Raw genomic sequence first — 17104 nt, 5'->3', positions numbered from 1 at the left:
TTTTTTCCTGTGAAGTACCATTCAAAAGAAGAACAGTATTACCTATTTATAGTACAAAAGTTAAAACAGTTCAGATTATGAATGCTAGACTTTTATCTAATGTACATATTCAATTCACCGTGTATTGATTTATGTGATTTGGTTATTCTCCCTTTCATATGCTTAGCTGCTTGTGCCAACTCTAGAAGCTTTTGACAATCATCTTAATGTATTTAATGTATTCATAACACTCCCCCTTGATTGTCAATTATGAGTTATTACAAGATTAGTTGCCTCGTCAAAGCCTTTCAAGAAAAAACCCAGTGGGAAAAAAATCTTGACGAAGGAAAAAGAGTACAGCCTCCCCCTGAATAAAATATCTCACAATTTGACATCTTTTTGTAGCAATGATTTCAGCCTTCGCATTCCAATATCGTTTCACAGCTTCTCAAATGTTGATGTAGGTAATGACTTTGTGAGTATGTCTGTAAGATTGTCACATGAGCGGACTTGTTGTACATCAATGTCACCGTTCTCTTGTAGTTCATGAGTGTAGAAGAACTTTGGAAAAATGTGTTTTATTCGATACCCTTTGATATATCCTTCCTTTAGTTGTTTAATACAAGCTGAGTTATCTTCAAACATAATTATAGGATTGTCTGTAATACTTGATAGACCACATGATACTCAAATATGTTGAATGACTGAGCACAACCAAATACATTCTCTATTTGCTTCATGGATTACAAGTAATTCCGCGTGATTTGACGAAGTTGCCGCCATAGTCTGTTTTGTAGACTTCCAAGAGATAGCGGTGTCACAGTAAGTGAATAAATAACCTGTTTGTGATCGTCCAACGTGAGGATCTGACATGTACCCTGCATCTGCATATCCAATAAGTTACGACTTTGAGTTGTTTGAGAAGAATAATCCAAGATTAATTGTCCCATGAAGATATCTAAATATATGTTTAATTCCATCCCAATGCCTTTTAGTTGGATCTGAACTGAACTTGCAAATAGGTTTTGTTGTGTATATGTTGTGTACTTGATGATTTCATGAACAAAAGACCTTGGTAGATTTTACTGAGTTAAAATGTAGCACTCGACGGATAAGGATTATAGTCCCAACGGATAACTCATTGTAGTCCCGACGGATAATGACTTATTATCCATCGAGTGAACGACTTATGTAATAATAAGTCTGTAGCAAATTTCTGCATACACATTGTTTAGAATCTATAGTAGTACTTAAGTCATGTTGACTGTAACTAGATATGCAGAATAGGTTGATTAATTGTACATAGATGATGTCTTGTAATTCTGCATAAATGAAATGAAGTCAAGTGCCTGATTGCTACCCGACGGATGAACAACAATGGATTCGACGGATGATCAACAACCCAACGGATGATCATAAACCTGATGGATAAAGAATTCAAATATCTATTGACAGTGACAATACAGTCACATGCGTCGAGTGTATGCAAATGGAATGTGGTAGCCTATTTAACTGGGTTTTCGAGAACAAAGAAGCATTGCCATTTCCATGCTATTATGAAGATATTCAAAGATGCTGGAATAGAGTAATGAAGTAGCATTGTATTAGACTTGATAGTTTTTGTTTTATTATCCTATCTTATTACTTTATAATCTTGGTGATATATAAACCAAGAAGCAGCAATAGAATAGGAACTAAGAAACTCAGATAGAAAGAGAGAATCATTTGTAAGCTGTATTCTTAGCATTTCTCTCATTCTTAGTTGTTATCATTTTGTAAGCAGCTGTGAGCTTTTTGCACACAGAGTTCTCTCGATATATATTATATATCTCTAGTGGAATCATTCAAATCCACCAAAAAGTTTTTAAAGACTCTTTTTTTTTAATTACTTGTGTTTTGATTCATTTCAAGTAACTATTCTGCATTCTGCTAATCAATTCACACTTATATATATATATATATATTTGAGTTAGAACATTTTTATTCAAGAAAAAGTTTCAAGAATTCCATTCAACCCCCCTTCTGTAAATCTTGTTACATTGTTAAGGGACTGAGAATTGGTATCAGAGCAAGCTCTTGAAGAACAAAGAGTTTAAAGATCAAAACAATACAGCAAGATGAACAAGAAGGATGTTGGAGTCAAGATTCTTTTTCTGGATAAAGATGTACCATCATTGGAAGGTAAAGATGCATCTTCATTTGTTTTCTCAAGATGAGGCCTATGTAGACTACATAGAGAGAGGCCCTCATGTTCCAATGAGAGCTGCAACTGGAAATGAGCCATCTGTCCCCAAGCCAAGGCATGAATGGTCTGATCCTGATATTGAACAAGTCAAGAAGGATAAAAAAGGCCATGAATATCCTGTTTAATAGAGTTGATGGTGATATGTTTGACAACATTATCAACTGCAAAACTGCCAAGGATGTTTGGGATACAATACAGATCATTTGTGATGGCACTGAGCAAGTTAGAGAAAATAAGATGCAACTACTGATTCAGCAATATGAGCATTTTCATAATGAAGAAAGTGAGTCTCTCACTGACATTTTTAGTAGGTTTCAAAAACTGATAAATGCTCTAAAGTTGCATGGAAGAGTCTATCAGACAAAAGACTCCAATCTGAAATTCCTTATATCTCTTCCAAAGGAATGGAAACCAATGAGAGTCTCATTGAAAAACTCATAAGATTATAAGGAGTTTACTTTGGAGAGACTGTATGGCATCCTGAAAACTTATGAGCTTAAAATAGAGCAAGATGAGAGGATGTAGAGAGGAAAGAAGAAAGGAGGGTCCATTGCACTAGTTGCTGAGTTAGAGAAAGAGAAGGAGATGAAGATGGAAGCTGTTGAGTCAACTTCAAGGGTCTGTGAAAACAAGGGTAAGGGGCTTACAGTAGAAAGTGAAGATTCTTTGAGCCAAGATGACATGGAAGACATTGATGAACATTTAGCATTTATTTCTAGAAGATTTTCCAAGCTCAAGTTCAAAAAGAACTTTGGAGCAGCCAAGCCAAATAGAAACATGGTGGATAAATCAAAATTCAAATGTTTCAAATGTGGCTTGGCAGGGCACTTTGCCAGTGAGTGTAGAAAGTCAGATTCCAGTAAGAAAAAGTTTGAGCCTGTGGATTATAAGCAAAAATACTTTGAGCTGCTCAAACAAAAGGAAAGGGCTCTTATTACACAAGAAAACGTCTGGGCAGCAGATGGTTTGGATGAAGATGAAGATGTCAGCTATGTCAATCTAGCCCTAAAGGCCAAGTCTGATGAAACAAAAACAAGTTCTTCAAGTAATCAGGTAATTACTATAAACCTTGCACATTTATCTAAAGCTGAGTGTAATGATGCTATAAATGACATGTCTACAGAGTTTTATCATTTGCGTGTTACATTTAAGTCTCTTACTAAAGAAAATGCTAAAATCAAAGAAAACAATTTATTTTTGAGTGAGAGAAATAATGTGCTAGAGTCTCAGTTCATTGATTTTCAAAAATTAAGAATTGAATGTAAGATTGCCAAGGAGGAATTAACTGAGTCCTTGAAGAAAGAAGAAATTTTAAAGAAACAGCTCGAGTGTGAACAGGAGGTGATTAAGGCATGGAAAACATCTAGAGATATCCATGCTCAAATCACCAAAGTTCAAGGAATCGAGTCCTTCTGTGATGCAGCCTGGAAAAAGAACAAGGAGAAACTAGAACCAAATTTGGAGGATGGAGTGCTAACAAATGTAGACTCGACGGATGATGAGGATCATCCGTCGGATAACAAAAAGGGTTATCCGTCGACTGCTGAAAATCCTCATCCGTCGGCTATAAGCAAGCCTATCAGTAAAGCCAAACTTTTTAAGTTAAATGAAAATTATGGATCTGTTTCTAAGAACTTTGTTTCAGGAGAATCGAGTGACTGTCAAACATTTAAGTGACAGACTTGAAAAGATTGAGGTGAAAACAGAGGCTAAAAAGAAAAATAATAGAAATGGTAAAGTAGGGATTAACAAACACAATAATGATAAGTGGCATTTTATACCACTTAGAACGTCTTAAAATGGCTTAAATTGGTGTCTTGAAATCAAGTATTTTGTGTATTTAATGCGTTTTTCTAGTGTTTATGCATTTTAGGGTATTAGTTGCATTTCGGGGGAGGAATCATCAAGAATAAGCCTTGGCATGTGTTCACCATTGCGAGAGGAAAGGAATGGGCAGATTACGGCGAAGAAACGGAGCAAGCTTGGAATTTTTCCAGTAGGGTCCTGCGCGCCCGCGCAGCAATGCTGAGCGGCCGCGCAGCAGCCTGCGCGCCCGCGCAGGAATGCTGAGCGGCCGCGCAAGGTCGGGGAAAAAGCTGAATTATTTTAGACTTCTACTTCTGTGTGGCTTCCAACTTCTATGTAATCTGAGTTTTATGGGACTATTATATAGGTAGATTTGAGACGTTTTCATAGAGAGTATTAAGGAGATTATGTTTTAGATTGTGTTTTACACAAGAAGCGAAGGAGATAAGGAAGAAGACCGATTTAGCACACCGCAACGAAGAGGAAGCATATATTCTTGTGATTCTTGTTTCGTTGTAACGTTGGATGCTAGTTTTCTTGCTTTGACTTATTTACTCTTGTGACGTACTCTCTTTTAATATAATTAGTTTAGTTATTATTTTCTTGTGTTTGTTTATCATGATTTCATATGAACCTATGATGGCGATGAGTTCTATTATGGGCTAATCGTGATCATGGGGTTACAACGGATTTATTATGGAATTATTTAGTTAATTGTTTAATACTTTAGTGTGTGATGATTGCATGATATCTAGTATTAATTGCGCGTATTCGTCTTATGTGCGTCGCGAATATATAAGATAGGGTGTTAATCTCTTGTGAAGCGACGGTGGATCTTGAGATTTAGAACTTGCCATGCTAGCATAGGTTCATGTACGTTGTGCATGATTAGTGGATAACTCTAACAGTTTTATTTGCCCTATGTAATCAAAAGGAATAACTTGTGCTTAAATTGTTGTGTTGTCAATTTCTGTAGACATATAGGAACTCAACATAATTGATGACTATTCAACTTCTATCTTAATTGTGGATGCTTGGTAGAATGGTATTAATACAATGAAAGTTGGCTTTTATCAGTTTCGTGTTATTCGATTAATGTCATCACTGTCACATGCTAATTGTAATAACAATGGCTATAGAAGGAAGTAATAATGAAGTTATGATCTCATGAGTGTTTTATTATTGATAATTTGAAGTGTTAGTTAAGTGGTTAATTAAGTAGTTAATTATAGTTAATATTTGATCAACAATTTTAAGTGTTATTATCTTAACATTCAGAAGTAATCATACATTGGTGAGTGAGTTTAATTAGACAATAATTTAGTCTGAGTCTCTGAGGGAACGAACTAGAAAGTATTCTATATTACTTGCGAACGCGTATACTTGCGTGAATATTAGTGCGTGTTTTCGCCCTAACAAGTTTTTGGCGCCGCTGCCGGGGATTCGGCGTATTTGTTTAGTTTATGTACTTACCATCATTGGTCATTAGGACTCAGTGATTAGGACGTAGTAGTTACTTACTCTTTTCGGTTGTGTTTCAGGTACTTTAGCAAGCGTTTATGCAAACTCGTTCTCGTGCTCGCAAGAGGACTTTAGATACAACTGAAGAGACAAACGAAGTTCTTGATATTCCGGAGAAGTTAGATTTTGAGGATTCGGATTCAGGCGCTGAGCAGAAAGAACCAGTAAACATGGGAGATCGTATTGTTCAAGCTGATCCAGCTCTTATGGATTTTTCTCGGCCTAAAATTGATGATATTCAGTCAAGCATCCTTCATCCGGCTATTCAAGCTAACATCTTTGAAATCAAACCGGGCACTATTCAGATGGTGCAGAATTCTGTTTCTTTTGGAGGAGCGGCAACTGAAGACCCCAACATGCACATAAGAAATTTTGTTGAGATCTGCAGCACTTTTAAGTATAATGGCGTGACTGATGAGGCTATCAAGTTGAGGCTTTTCCCATTCTCACTGAGGGATAAGGCTAAAGACTGGTTACATTCTGAACCAGCTGGGTCCATCACTACGTGGCAAGATCTTGCGTAAAAGTTTCTGGTGAAGTTTTATCCAATGGCAAAGACTGCTGCTATGAGGAGTGCTCTTACTCAGTTTGCGCAGCAACCTACAGAATCTATGTGCGAGGCTTGGGAACGCTACAAGGAAATGTTGAGAAAATGTCCACATCATGGAATGCCGGATTGGATGGTAATCACTGGTTTTTATAATGGTTTGGGGGCCCAATCTCGGCCCATGCTCGATGCAGCAGCTGGAGGAGCCTTATGGGCTAAAAGCTATACTGAGGCGTATAATCTTATAGAGACAATGGCTGCAAATGAGCATCAAAACCCAACTCAGAGGATGATGTCAGGCAAGGTCGCAGGTATTCTGGAAGTTGATGCAGCCACCGCTATTGCAGCCCAGCTCCAAGCGCTATCAATGAAGGTTGATTCTCTGGCTACGTATGGAGTTAATCAAATAGCTATGGTTTGTGAGCTTTGTGCAGGTTCTCATGCTACGGATCAGTGTTCTCTTGTCAACGAATCTGTTCAGTATGTGAATAATTATCAGTGACAATAGCAGCCTGTGCCAGCGACCTATCATCCTAATAACAGAAATCATCCAAATTTCAGCTATGGGAATAATCAGAATGCTATTCAGCCACCATATCAGCAAGGGGTGAGTAAACAGTTTAACCCACCTGGATTCCAGCAATCACAGCAGTATGCTACAAGGTAATCATATCCTCAACAGGGAAGTGCAGCTGCACCTACTAGTGCTGATTTTGAGGAACTTAAGCTGTTGTGCAAGAGTCAGGCGGTTTCTATCAAGACCTTGGAAAATCAAATCGGTCAATTAGCCAATGCAGTGCTCAATCATCAACCTGGCACTCTTCCCAGTGACACGGAAGTACCAGGCAGGAAGGAAGCTAAAGAGCAAGTCAAGGCTATTACCTTAAGGTCTGGAAAAGTAGCTGAGGATGAAAAGGCAAAAGAAGTAGAAGCTGAAGTTAGAGATAAAGAATCTAAGAAAAAGGAGAAAGCGGCGGAACCAAGGAAGACTACTGTTGAACACACTCTGCCTGAGGCTAATACAGGGGAGAAACAACTCTATCCTCCACCACCTTTTCCTAAGAGATTGCAGCAACAAAAGCTGGATAGACAGTTCGGGAAGTTTCTGGAGGTGTTCAAGAAACTTCACATCAATATACCTTTCGCTGAGGCTCTGGAACAAATGCCTAGTTATGCGAAGTTTATGAAGACTATTCTTTCAAGAAAGGTGAAACTGGATGACCTTGAAACCGTTGCTCTCATGGAAGAATGCAGCGCGGTTCTGCAACAAAAGTTACCACCAAAACTGAAAGATCCAGGAAGCTTCACCATTCCTTGCACCATTGGCAATCTAACTTTTGACAAGTGCCTTTGTGATTTGGGAGCAAGCATTAATCTGATGCCCTTGTCGATCTTTAAAAAGCTGGATCTGCCTGATCCAAAACCCACATACATGTCGCTATAATTGGCGGACCGTTCCATTACTTACCCAAGGGGCATAGTTGAGGATGTGCTCGTCAAGGTGGATAAGCTCTTCTTTCCAGCAGATTTTGTCATTCTGGATTTTGAGGAAGATAAGAAGATTCCCATAATCTTGGGGAGGCCTTTCTTGGCTACTGGACGTACCTTGATAGATGTGCAAAAAGGGGAACTTACTATGCGGGTCCAAGATCAGGATGTGACCTTCAACGTATTCAAGGCAATGAAATTCCCTACAGAAGATGAGGAGTGCTTAAAAGTGGATGTGATTGATTCCGCGGTTACTTCGGAACTCGAGCACATGCTAATGTCTGATGCATTGGAAAAGGCCTTAGTGGGGGAATTTGACAGTGATGATGAAGATAGCAACGAGCAATTACAATATCTGAACGCTTCTCCCTGGAAGCGAAAGCTGGACATACCATTTGAATCTCTTGGTACTTCTGACCTTAAGAATGCTGAAGGGAAGCTCAAACCATCAATAGAGGAAGCACCTACCTTGGAGCTCAAACCACTACCTGAACACTTGAGGTATGCTTTTTTAGGTGATTCATCTACATTACCTGTTATTATTTCAGCTGACCTTTCAGGTAGTGAGGAAGACAAGCTCTTAAGGATTTTGAGAGAATTCAAATCGGCTATAGGATGGACCATAGCAGACATCAAGGGGATAAGTCCTTCATATTGTATGCATAAAATTATGCTAGAGGAAGGTAGTAAGCCAACTGTGGAACAGCAACGAAGACTGAATCCCATCATGAAGGAGGTGGTGAAGAAAGAAATTCTGAAATGGCTAGATGCAGGCATCATTTATCCTATTTCTGACAGCTCGTGGGTGAGCCCCGTACAATGTGTACCTAAGAAAGGAGGTATCACTGTGGTCGCAAATGAAAAGGATGAGCTCATCCCTACTCGAACAGTTGCAGGATGGAGAGTATGCATGGATTATAGGAAATTGAACAAAGCCACAAGGAAGGATCACTTTCCTCTTCCATTTATTGATCAAATGCTTGACAGATTGGCGGGACATGAGTATTTTTGTCTTCTGGATGGTTATTCCAGGTATAATCAGATTTGTATTGCACAAGAGGATCAGGAAAAGACTACCTTCACTTGCCCATTTGGCATATTTGCTTTTCGTAGAGTTTCGTTTGGGTTATGTGGCGCCCCGGCCACCTTTCAGAGATGTATGATGGCTATATTCTCTGACATGATTGGAAATAACATCGAAGTGTTCATGGATGACTTCTCCGTCTTTGGACGCTCATATGATGAATGTTTGAATAATCTGCGCACCGTACTCAAAAGATGCGTGGAAACTAATTTGGTGCTTAATTGGGAGAAATGTCATTTTATGGTGCGTGAAGGCATTATCCTTGGGCATAAGGTCTCTAGCAAGGGTCTGGAGGTGGACAAGGCCAAGGTGGGAGTCATTGAAAATCTTCCCCCACCCAATTCTGTGAAAGGAATCCGTAGTTTTCTTGGTCATGCGGGTTTTTATCGGCGATTCATCAAGGACTTTTCAAAGATATCTAAGCCGTTGTGCAATTTGCTTGAGAAAGATGTGCCTTTCAAATTTGATGATGAATGTTTGGCAGCATTCGAGACTCTCAAGAAGAGTTTGATCACTGCACCAGTTATTACAACACCAGATTGGACAGAACCGTTTGAGATGATGTGTGATGCGAGTGATTATGCGGTAGGTGCAGTTCTGGGACAGCGCAAGAAAAATCTCTTCCATGTGGTCTACTATGCGAGTAAGACTTTAAATGGTGCCCAATTGAACTACACCACTACTGAGAAGGAGCTTTTGGCTATAGTCTTTGGCTTTGAGAAATTTCAATCTTATCTGCTTGGTACGAAAGTAACAGTATTCACTGATCATGCAGCTATTCGCTATCTGGTTTCTAAGAAGGATTCGAAGCCGAGACTCATTCGTTGGGTGCTTTTACTTCAGGAATTTGAGTTAGAGATCAAAGATAGAAAAGGTACCGAGAATCAAGTAGCTGACCATCTCTCTAGGTTGGAGAATCCCGATTCTACTTCACAAGATAGGACGTTAATCAATGAATCTTTTACGGATGAGCAGTTGTTTGCAATTCAGGAGGAAGAACCATGGTTTGCAGATATTGTAAACTATCTTGTCAGCAATATAATGCCTCTTAATTTGACATCCGCGCAAAAGAAGAAGTTTATGCATGAGGTGAAGTGGTATATGTGGGATGAGCCATATTTGTTTAGACAGGGAGCTGACCAGATCATCAGGAGATGTATCCCGTTCTGTGAGACGGAGGGGATATTACGAGACTGCCATTCCACGGTTTATGGTGGACACTATGGAGGTGAGAAGACGTCAGCTCGTATTCTGCAAGCAGGTTTTTTCTGGCCTACTTTGTTCAAGGATGCTCATCAGTTTGTTTTAAGGTGTGATCGTTGCCAAAGAGTGGGAAATTTGTCAAGGAAGGATGAGATGCCATTAAATGTGATGCTTGAAGTCGAGGTCTTTGATGTGTGGGGAATCGATTTCATGGGGCCTTTTATCTCGTCTTGCAATAATCAGTACATCTTGCTGGCAGTCGATTATGTCTCAAAATGGGTCGAAGTTAAAGCCTTACCGACAAATGATGCAAAGGTAGTACTAAATTTTCTTCATAAGCAAATTTTCACAAGGTTTGGAACGCCTCGGGTAATCATAAGTGACGAAGGATCGCATTTTTGCAACCGTAAGTTCACTTCTATGATGCAGCGTTATAATGTGAATCATCGAGTAGCTACTGCCTATCATCCGCAAACAAATGGTCAAGCGGAAGTGTCTAACAGAGAGATAAAGCGCATTCTAGAGAAGGTTGTTTGTACGTCAAGGAAGGATTGGTCTTTAAAGCTCGATGAAGCTGTTTGGGCTTACAGAACAGCATACAAAACTCCACTAGGGATGTCACCGTTTCAGTTGGTGTACGGTAAGGGATGTCATCTACCAGCGGAGCTTGAGCATAAGGCCTACTGGGCATTGAAGAAATTGAACCTGGATTTAGATGCAGCTGGTAAGAAAAGAATGCTTCAGCTTAATGAACTTGATGAATTTCGACTTCAAGCGTACGAGAATAACAAAATGTATAAGGAAAAGGTGAAGAGGTGGCACGATAGGAAGCTACATCCTAAGTTATTTGTGCCAGGGCAACAAGTTCTTTTATTCAACTCTCGGCTCCGACTTTTTCCTGGGAAGTTGAAATCAAGGTGGTCTGGACCTTTTATTGTCAAAACTGTGTTTCCACATGGAGCGGTAGAAATTTTTAAGAATGATTCGGACCAAGCATTCAAGGTTAACGGTCAGCGGTTGAAGCACTACTATGGGGACATGGCAAACCGAGAGGTGGTTAGTGCCATTTTGTTGACTACTTGAGAAAGGTACAGAACGTCAAGCTAATGACGAAAAAGAAGCGCTGCGTGGGAGGCAACCCATGAATTGTTGTTACAGGAACCCTTAGAAGTTAATAACCTATCCAAAAACACAAAAAAATCAGGAAACAGGGGCTGAAAAAAAAAAATTCCAGAGACCCTCTGCGCGCCCGCGCAGCTATGCTGAGCGGCTGCGCAGCTTGCTGCGCGCCCGCGCAGCTATGCTGAGCGGCTGCGCAGCTTGCTGCGCGCCCGCGCAGAAATGCTGAGCGATCGCGCAGGGGTCGAGTTCAAGAAAATTTTTTGCAGTTCAAAAAAAAAAAAAACAAAAACACAAAAACAGTTTTAGCCCATAAACCCACGAATTGTTCCCACTACCCCATCATTTTAACCCTTAATTCCCAAACCCTAATCTAATCCATACCCTATATATACATACACCTATCCTACATATCTCCCACAAAACTTCCTACACTTAAACCCTCTCACAAACATCAAAAATCAGTTCTTACACACTTCTATTCATGAATCAATGGCACCCAAGAGAGCACGCACTATTGACAGCAGCAGCACAGTTCCTACTGCTGATTCTTCGAGGGGCACTGCTGCAAGGCCTCGGTTAACTGACAGAGCTGCGGAGGAGGAGTACACTAGGCTGTTGGGGAAGCCGATTCTGAAGGAGAGGGGGTTTTTACCATCAGGGAGGGATGGTGAGTTGTTGCCCATGATTGCAGAGAAGGGGTGGATAGCTTTTTGTGAGTCACCCGAAGCAGTACCGATGAGCGTTGTTCGCGAGTTCTACGCGAACGCGAAGGCTGAAAAGAATGGGTTTTCTGTAGTCCGTGGGCTGACGGTTGATTATCATCCTACGGCGATTCGCCGTGTGATTGGACAGCGAGAGAGGAAGCCCGAGGAGGAGAACTGGAATGAAAAGACTGCTGAGGATTTTGACTTGGATTTGATTTGTGCGACTCTCTGTCGACCGGGCACAGTTTGGAACCGCAGTCCAGCTAATAATGAGTATCGTCATTTTCCGGCGATCACCATGAACAGGTATGCCCGTGCATGGAATGCATTTCTATGTGCTAATATTTTTCCTTCTTCACATGCACACGAGGTCACAGTTGAGAGAGCACAGCTGTTGTGGGGAATTCTGAATGAGGAATACTATGTGGACCTTGGTAAGTTTATCTACCAAGGAATTCTGAAGTTTTTGAGGGGAGCAAAGCATATAAACATCCCTTATACATCCACGGTTACGAAGCTATGCCGAGCAGTGGGAGTGAACTGGCCGGCTCATGAGCAGTTGCAGTTGCCAGCAGCTTCGATAGATTCTGGCACTCTGAATGGGATGCAGGAGTGGACCGGTGGTGAGCCTGAGGAGCATGGGCTGGGTTATCATCTTCCAGGAGGGCGTCCAGCACGAGGTGCTACTATGGCTAGGCCAGGGCGTGGTGAGGCTGGTTCGTCGAGAGCTCAGGAGGGTGCTGGGATGGGTGATGCCCAGTATAGGAGGCTTTCACGGCGGATGGATGCCATGTATGAGACGCAGAGTAGGTTTGCTCAGGAGCTCACCCTTGCGTTAGGGACTGCTTTTCGAGGCCTTGGAGCTGATATCCAGTGGCCAGTTTTTGGTGAGGACTCTGCATACCCGCCGCCTGATACTCCACCCGCTGAGGGTGATGATGATGATGACTCCGAGTAGGTATACCCTGTGTTCCTTTCTACTACTTTCACTGAGGACAGTGAAGATTTTTAGTTTGGGGGTGGTAGTTAAAGGAATATTGTGTGTGTGTCATTTAGTTGCATATTCATGATAGTTAGTTCATATAGTTGCATAATTTATGCCATATAGTTATTTTTTATGAATGTCATGTAGCTCATGCATTTACTATGATCCCTTTTGCAATGATTTATCGACTGAATTGTGATATTGATGCGAGTGTAGTGATAGCAGTAAAGTGATATTAAGTTGTGTAGGTTGATATGCATGCTAGAAACAATTGTAAGTCCACTGAGTCTTAAAGAATGCGTAAGGGCTAGATTGTTGTTATGATTTGGTTGTTTTCAAGGTCAATCTATTTATTATGCTTAGAATTCGATTATAGGTTCTTAGTGGTAAAAACATGAAAAAGAAAATTTTTTTTTTGGAGAAAAAAAATATGGAAGTTGTTGCTAGTTGTGGCTAGGCGTCAAATGGCTAGTAGCCGGCTCGCTTATGTTGCGAGTAGTCTAGGGTTGAGTAAGATGGAGCGAAACGCACTTGCTCAGAAGTTATGAAAAAAAAATATATATATATATTTTTGCATAATTGATCAAGAGTGGGCTCTTTGGTATTCGAGTTATTAAGTTCTTAGGGGACTTTGTGCCTAGTGACCTAAGGCTTTTAGAGTCTGGGATCCGCTAACCTAACGCTCGTTACATGGATACCATTGTATAAGTCTTTTGTGGACCTCACTCATTGCACGGTTAAATAAGCATTTGAGTTGTAAATAAAAAGCACAATTCCGTAGTAAGCTCCAGAGTTCTTGTAGTGTTGTATATCACTTTGTGCCTAGAATTTTTATTCTTTGTATAATCGTAGGATTGCCTTGAGGATAGTCTAGTCATAGTAATTGGTCTAGTTCCGAAGCATATCTGTTAAGCATTCGCACACACCACGTTTCTGGCTGTTTGTCCGGTTGCATGAGTTTATTGATCTTTAGATGTCTAACTGCATTCGTTGAGATGTGACAAATTGGTTGGTTAATTGTAGTAAGGGGGATCGTTGCATTTTCATATAGATTGCATTCATGCATATTTTTATTTGTTTTGAGTCTGTGACGCTTGAGGACAAACATCGATTTAAGTTTGGGGGTGTGATAAGTGGCATTTTATACCACTTAGAACGTCTTAAAATAGCTTAAATTGGTGTCTTGAAATCAAGTATTTTGTGTATTTAATGCATTTTTCTAGTGTTTATGCATTTCAGGGTATTAGTTGCATTTCGGGGGAGGAATCATCAACAATAAGCCTTGGCATGTGTTCACCATTGCGAGAGGAAAGGAATGGGCAGATTACGGCGAAGAAACGGAGCAAGCTTGGAATTTTTCCAGTAGGGTCCTGCGCGCCCGCGCAGCAATGCTGAGCGGCCGCGCAGCAGCCTACGCGCCCGCGCAGAAATGCTGAGCGGCCGCGCAAGGTCGGGGAAAAAGCTGAATTATTTTAGACTTCTACTTCTGTGTGGCTTCCAACTTCTATGTAATCTGAGTTTTATGGGACTATTATATAGGTAGATTTGAGACGTTTTCATAGAGAGTATTAAGGAGATTATGTTTTAGATTGTGTTTTACACAAGAAGCGAAGGAGATAAGGAAGAAGACCGATTTAGCACACCGCAACGAAGAGGAAGCATATATTCTTGTGATTCTTGTTTCGTTGTAACGTCGGATGCTAGTTTTCTTGATTTGACTTATTTACTCTTGTGACGTACTCTGTTTTAATATAATTAGTTTAGTTATTATTTTCTTGTGTTTGTTTATCATGATTTCATATGAACCCATGATGGCGATGAGTTCTATTATGGGCTAATCGTGATCATGGGGTTACAACGGATTTATTATGGAATTCTTTAGTTAATTGTTTAATACTTTAGTGTGTGATGATTGCATGATATCTAGTATTGGTTGCGCGTATTCGTCTTATGTGCGTCGCGAACATATAAGATAGGGTGTTAATCTCTTGTGAAGCGACGGTGGATCTTGAGATTTAGAACTTGCCATGCTAGCATAGGTTCATGTACGTTGTGCATGATTAGTGGATAACTCTAACAGTTTTATTTGCCCTATGTAATCAAAAGGAATAACTTGTGCTTAAATTGTTGTGTTGTCAATTTCTGTAGACATATAGGAACTCAACATAATTGATGACTATTCAACTTCTATCTTAATTGTGGATGCTTGGTAGAATGGTATTAGTACAATGAAAGTTGGCTTTTATCAGTTTTGTGTTATTCGATTAATGTCATCACTGTCACATGCTAATTGTAATAACAATGGCTATAGAAGGAAGTAATAATGAAGTTGTGATCTCATGAGTATTTTATTATTGATAATTTGAAGTGTTAGTTAAGTGGTTAATTAAGTAGTTAATTATAGTTAATATTTGATCAACAATTTTAAGTGTTATTATCTTAACATTGAGAAGTAATCATACATTGGTGAGTAAGTTTAATTAGACAATAATTTAGTCTGAGTCTCTGAGGGAACGAACTAGAAAGTATTCTATATTACTTGCGAACGCGTATACTTGCGTGAATATTAGTGCGTGTTTTCGCCCTAACAAATAACTACACACCTGATAAATATGCTCCTAGAAAAATCTGTGTCAAGTGTGGTAGTGTAAATCATTTGTCTGTTAATTGCAAATCTGCCATGCCTACCTCCATGTCTGTGCCACCTCACTTTCCTAACATAAATGCCATGCCTTCCATGCCTATGAATGTTATGTCTACACAGAATATGAATGCACAGTTTCCTAATATGCCATTTGTACCTAATCCTTATTATGCTGCATTTAGTATACCACAAATTCCATTTAGCATGCCTTACTGGAATAACATGTTCTCTAATAGCATGCCATTCCCTGTTGATTATAATATGCGTGATAATTCTGTTGCAATGAATGGTTTCAAAAGCCCAACTCAAATGACCAAGGATGAATCTAATATTCCCAAGTCAAATGAGATAAAGCCTAAGAAACAGAAAAAGATAGCTAACAAGGTAGGACCCAAGGAAACTTGGGTACCAAAATCAACTTGATTTGATTTTGATGTGTGCTGGGAAATAGAAAGAATCTTTGGTACTTGGATAGTGGTTGTTCAAGACACATGACTGGTGATTCTACCCTGCTCACAGAGTACAAGGAGAGAGCTGACCCAAGTATTACTTTTGGAGATGACAGCAAGGGTTATACTGTGGGATATGGCTTGATTTTAAAGGACAATGTCATCATTGAGGAGGTTGCATTACTGGATGGTCTCAAACACAACTTGTTGAGTATCATCCAGCTTTGTGATAAAGGCAACTCAGTAACCTTCAACTTAGAAGCCTGTGTTGTGACTAACAAAAGATGCAACAAAGTGGTTCTCAGTAGTGTGAGAAAAGGAAATGTGTACCTAGCTGATTTCAACTCATATAATGCAGAATCTGTTACTTGTCTTCTCAGTAAAGCAAGTCAGGATGAAAGTTGGCTATGGTACAAGAAGCTATCTCATTTAAACTACAAGACCATGAATGAGCTAGTAAAGAAAGAACTGGTTAGAGACATTCCTCTAGTGGAGTTTTCTAAGGATGGACTGTATGATGCCTGTCAAAAAGGGAAGTAGATTAAAGCATCATTCAGGAAGAAACTTGATTCAAAAATTGAAGAACCTTTGCAACTGCTACACATGGATTTGTTTGGACCAGTCAATGTGTTGTCCATCTCAAGGAAAAGATTTTGCCTAGTAATTGTAGATGATTTCTCAAAGTTCTCTTGGACATATTTCCTAAAGTCTAACGATGAGGCTAGTGAAATCATCATCAATCACATAAGGCAAGTCAATAATCATCCTGATTTCAAGGTTAGAAGAATCAGGAGTGGCAATGGAACTAAGTTCAAGAATACTGTCATGAGAGCATTTTGTGAGGAAAATGGGATTTTGCATGAGTTTTCAGCAGCAAGAACTCCACAACAGAATGGAGTAGTGGAAAGGAAGAACATATCACTTATTGAAGCTTCCAGGACAATGCTTGAAGAATCTAAACTGCCAACATATTTCTGGGCTGAAGTTGTAAATACTGCATGCTACACTCAGAATATTTCCCTGGGTAATCAAGCAAGATGCATACTCCCTATCAATTATTCAAGAACAAGAAGCCAACTCTAAATTTCCTTCATGTCTTTGGCTACAAATGTTATATTCCAATAAATCAAACTGATCAAAATGGGAAGTTTGATGCTAAAGTAGATGAAGGAATTTTTGTTGGATATGCTGTTGGTAAAGCATATAGAGTCTACAATCTAAGAACCAACATTGTTGTGGAATCAATACATGTTGTGTTTGATGATAAAAAGATTGAAGGACTTCAAGATGGAGATTACCATGAGAGCCTCAAATTCGACAATGAGGA

General features: G+C 39.7%; 1 non-coding gene across 1 annotated transcript; it reads right to left on the bottom strand.

The window, feature by feature from the left end:
* Positions 1-6114: 6114 nt before the first annotated feature.
* On the bottom strand, positions 6115-6221 carry LOC141709486 (small nucleolar RNA R71). Its single transcript, XR_012570060.1, has one exon. It is a non-coding gene; the product is annotated as a small nucleolar RNA R71 (small nucleolar RNA).
* Positions 6222-17104: the final 10883 nt, after the last annotated feature.

Source organism: Apium graveolens, chromosome 2 (assembly GCF_009905375.1).
Source record: "Apium graveolens cultivar Ventura chromosome 2, ASM990537v1, whole genome shotgun sequence".
NCBI lineage: Eukaryota > Viridiplantae > Streptophyta > Magnoliopsida > Apiales > Apiaceae > Apium > Apium graveolens.
The sequence above is the reverse complement of the archived record's forward strand: the minus strand, read 5'-3'. Positions and strand labels throughout refer to the sequence as shown.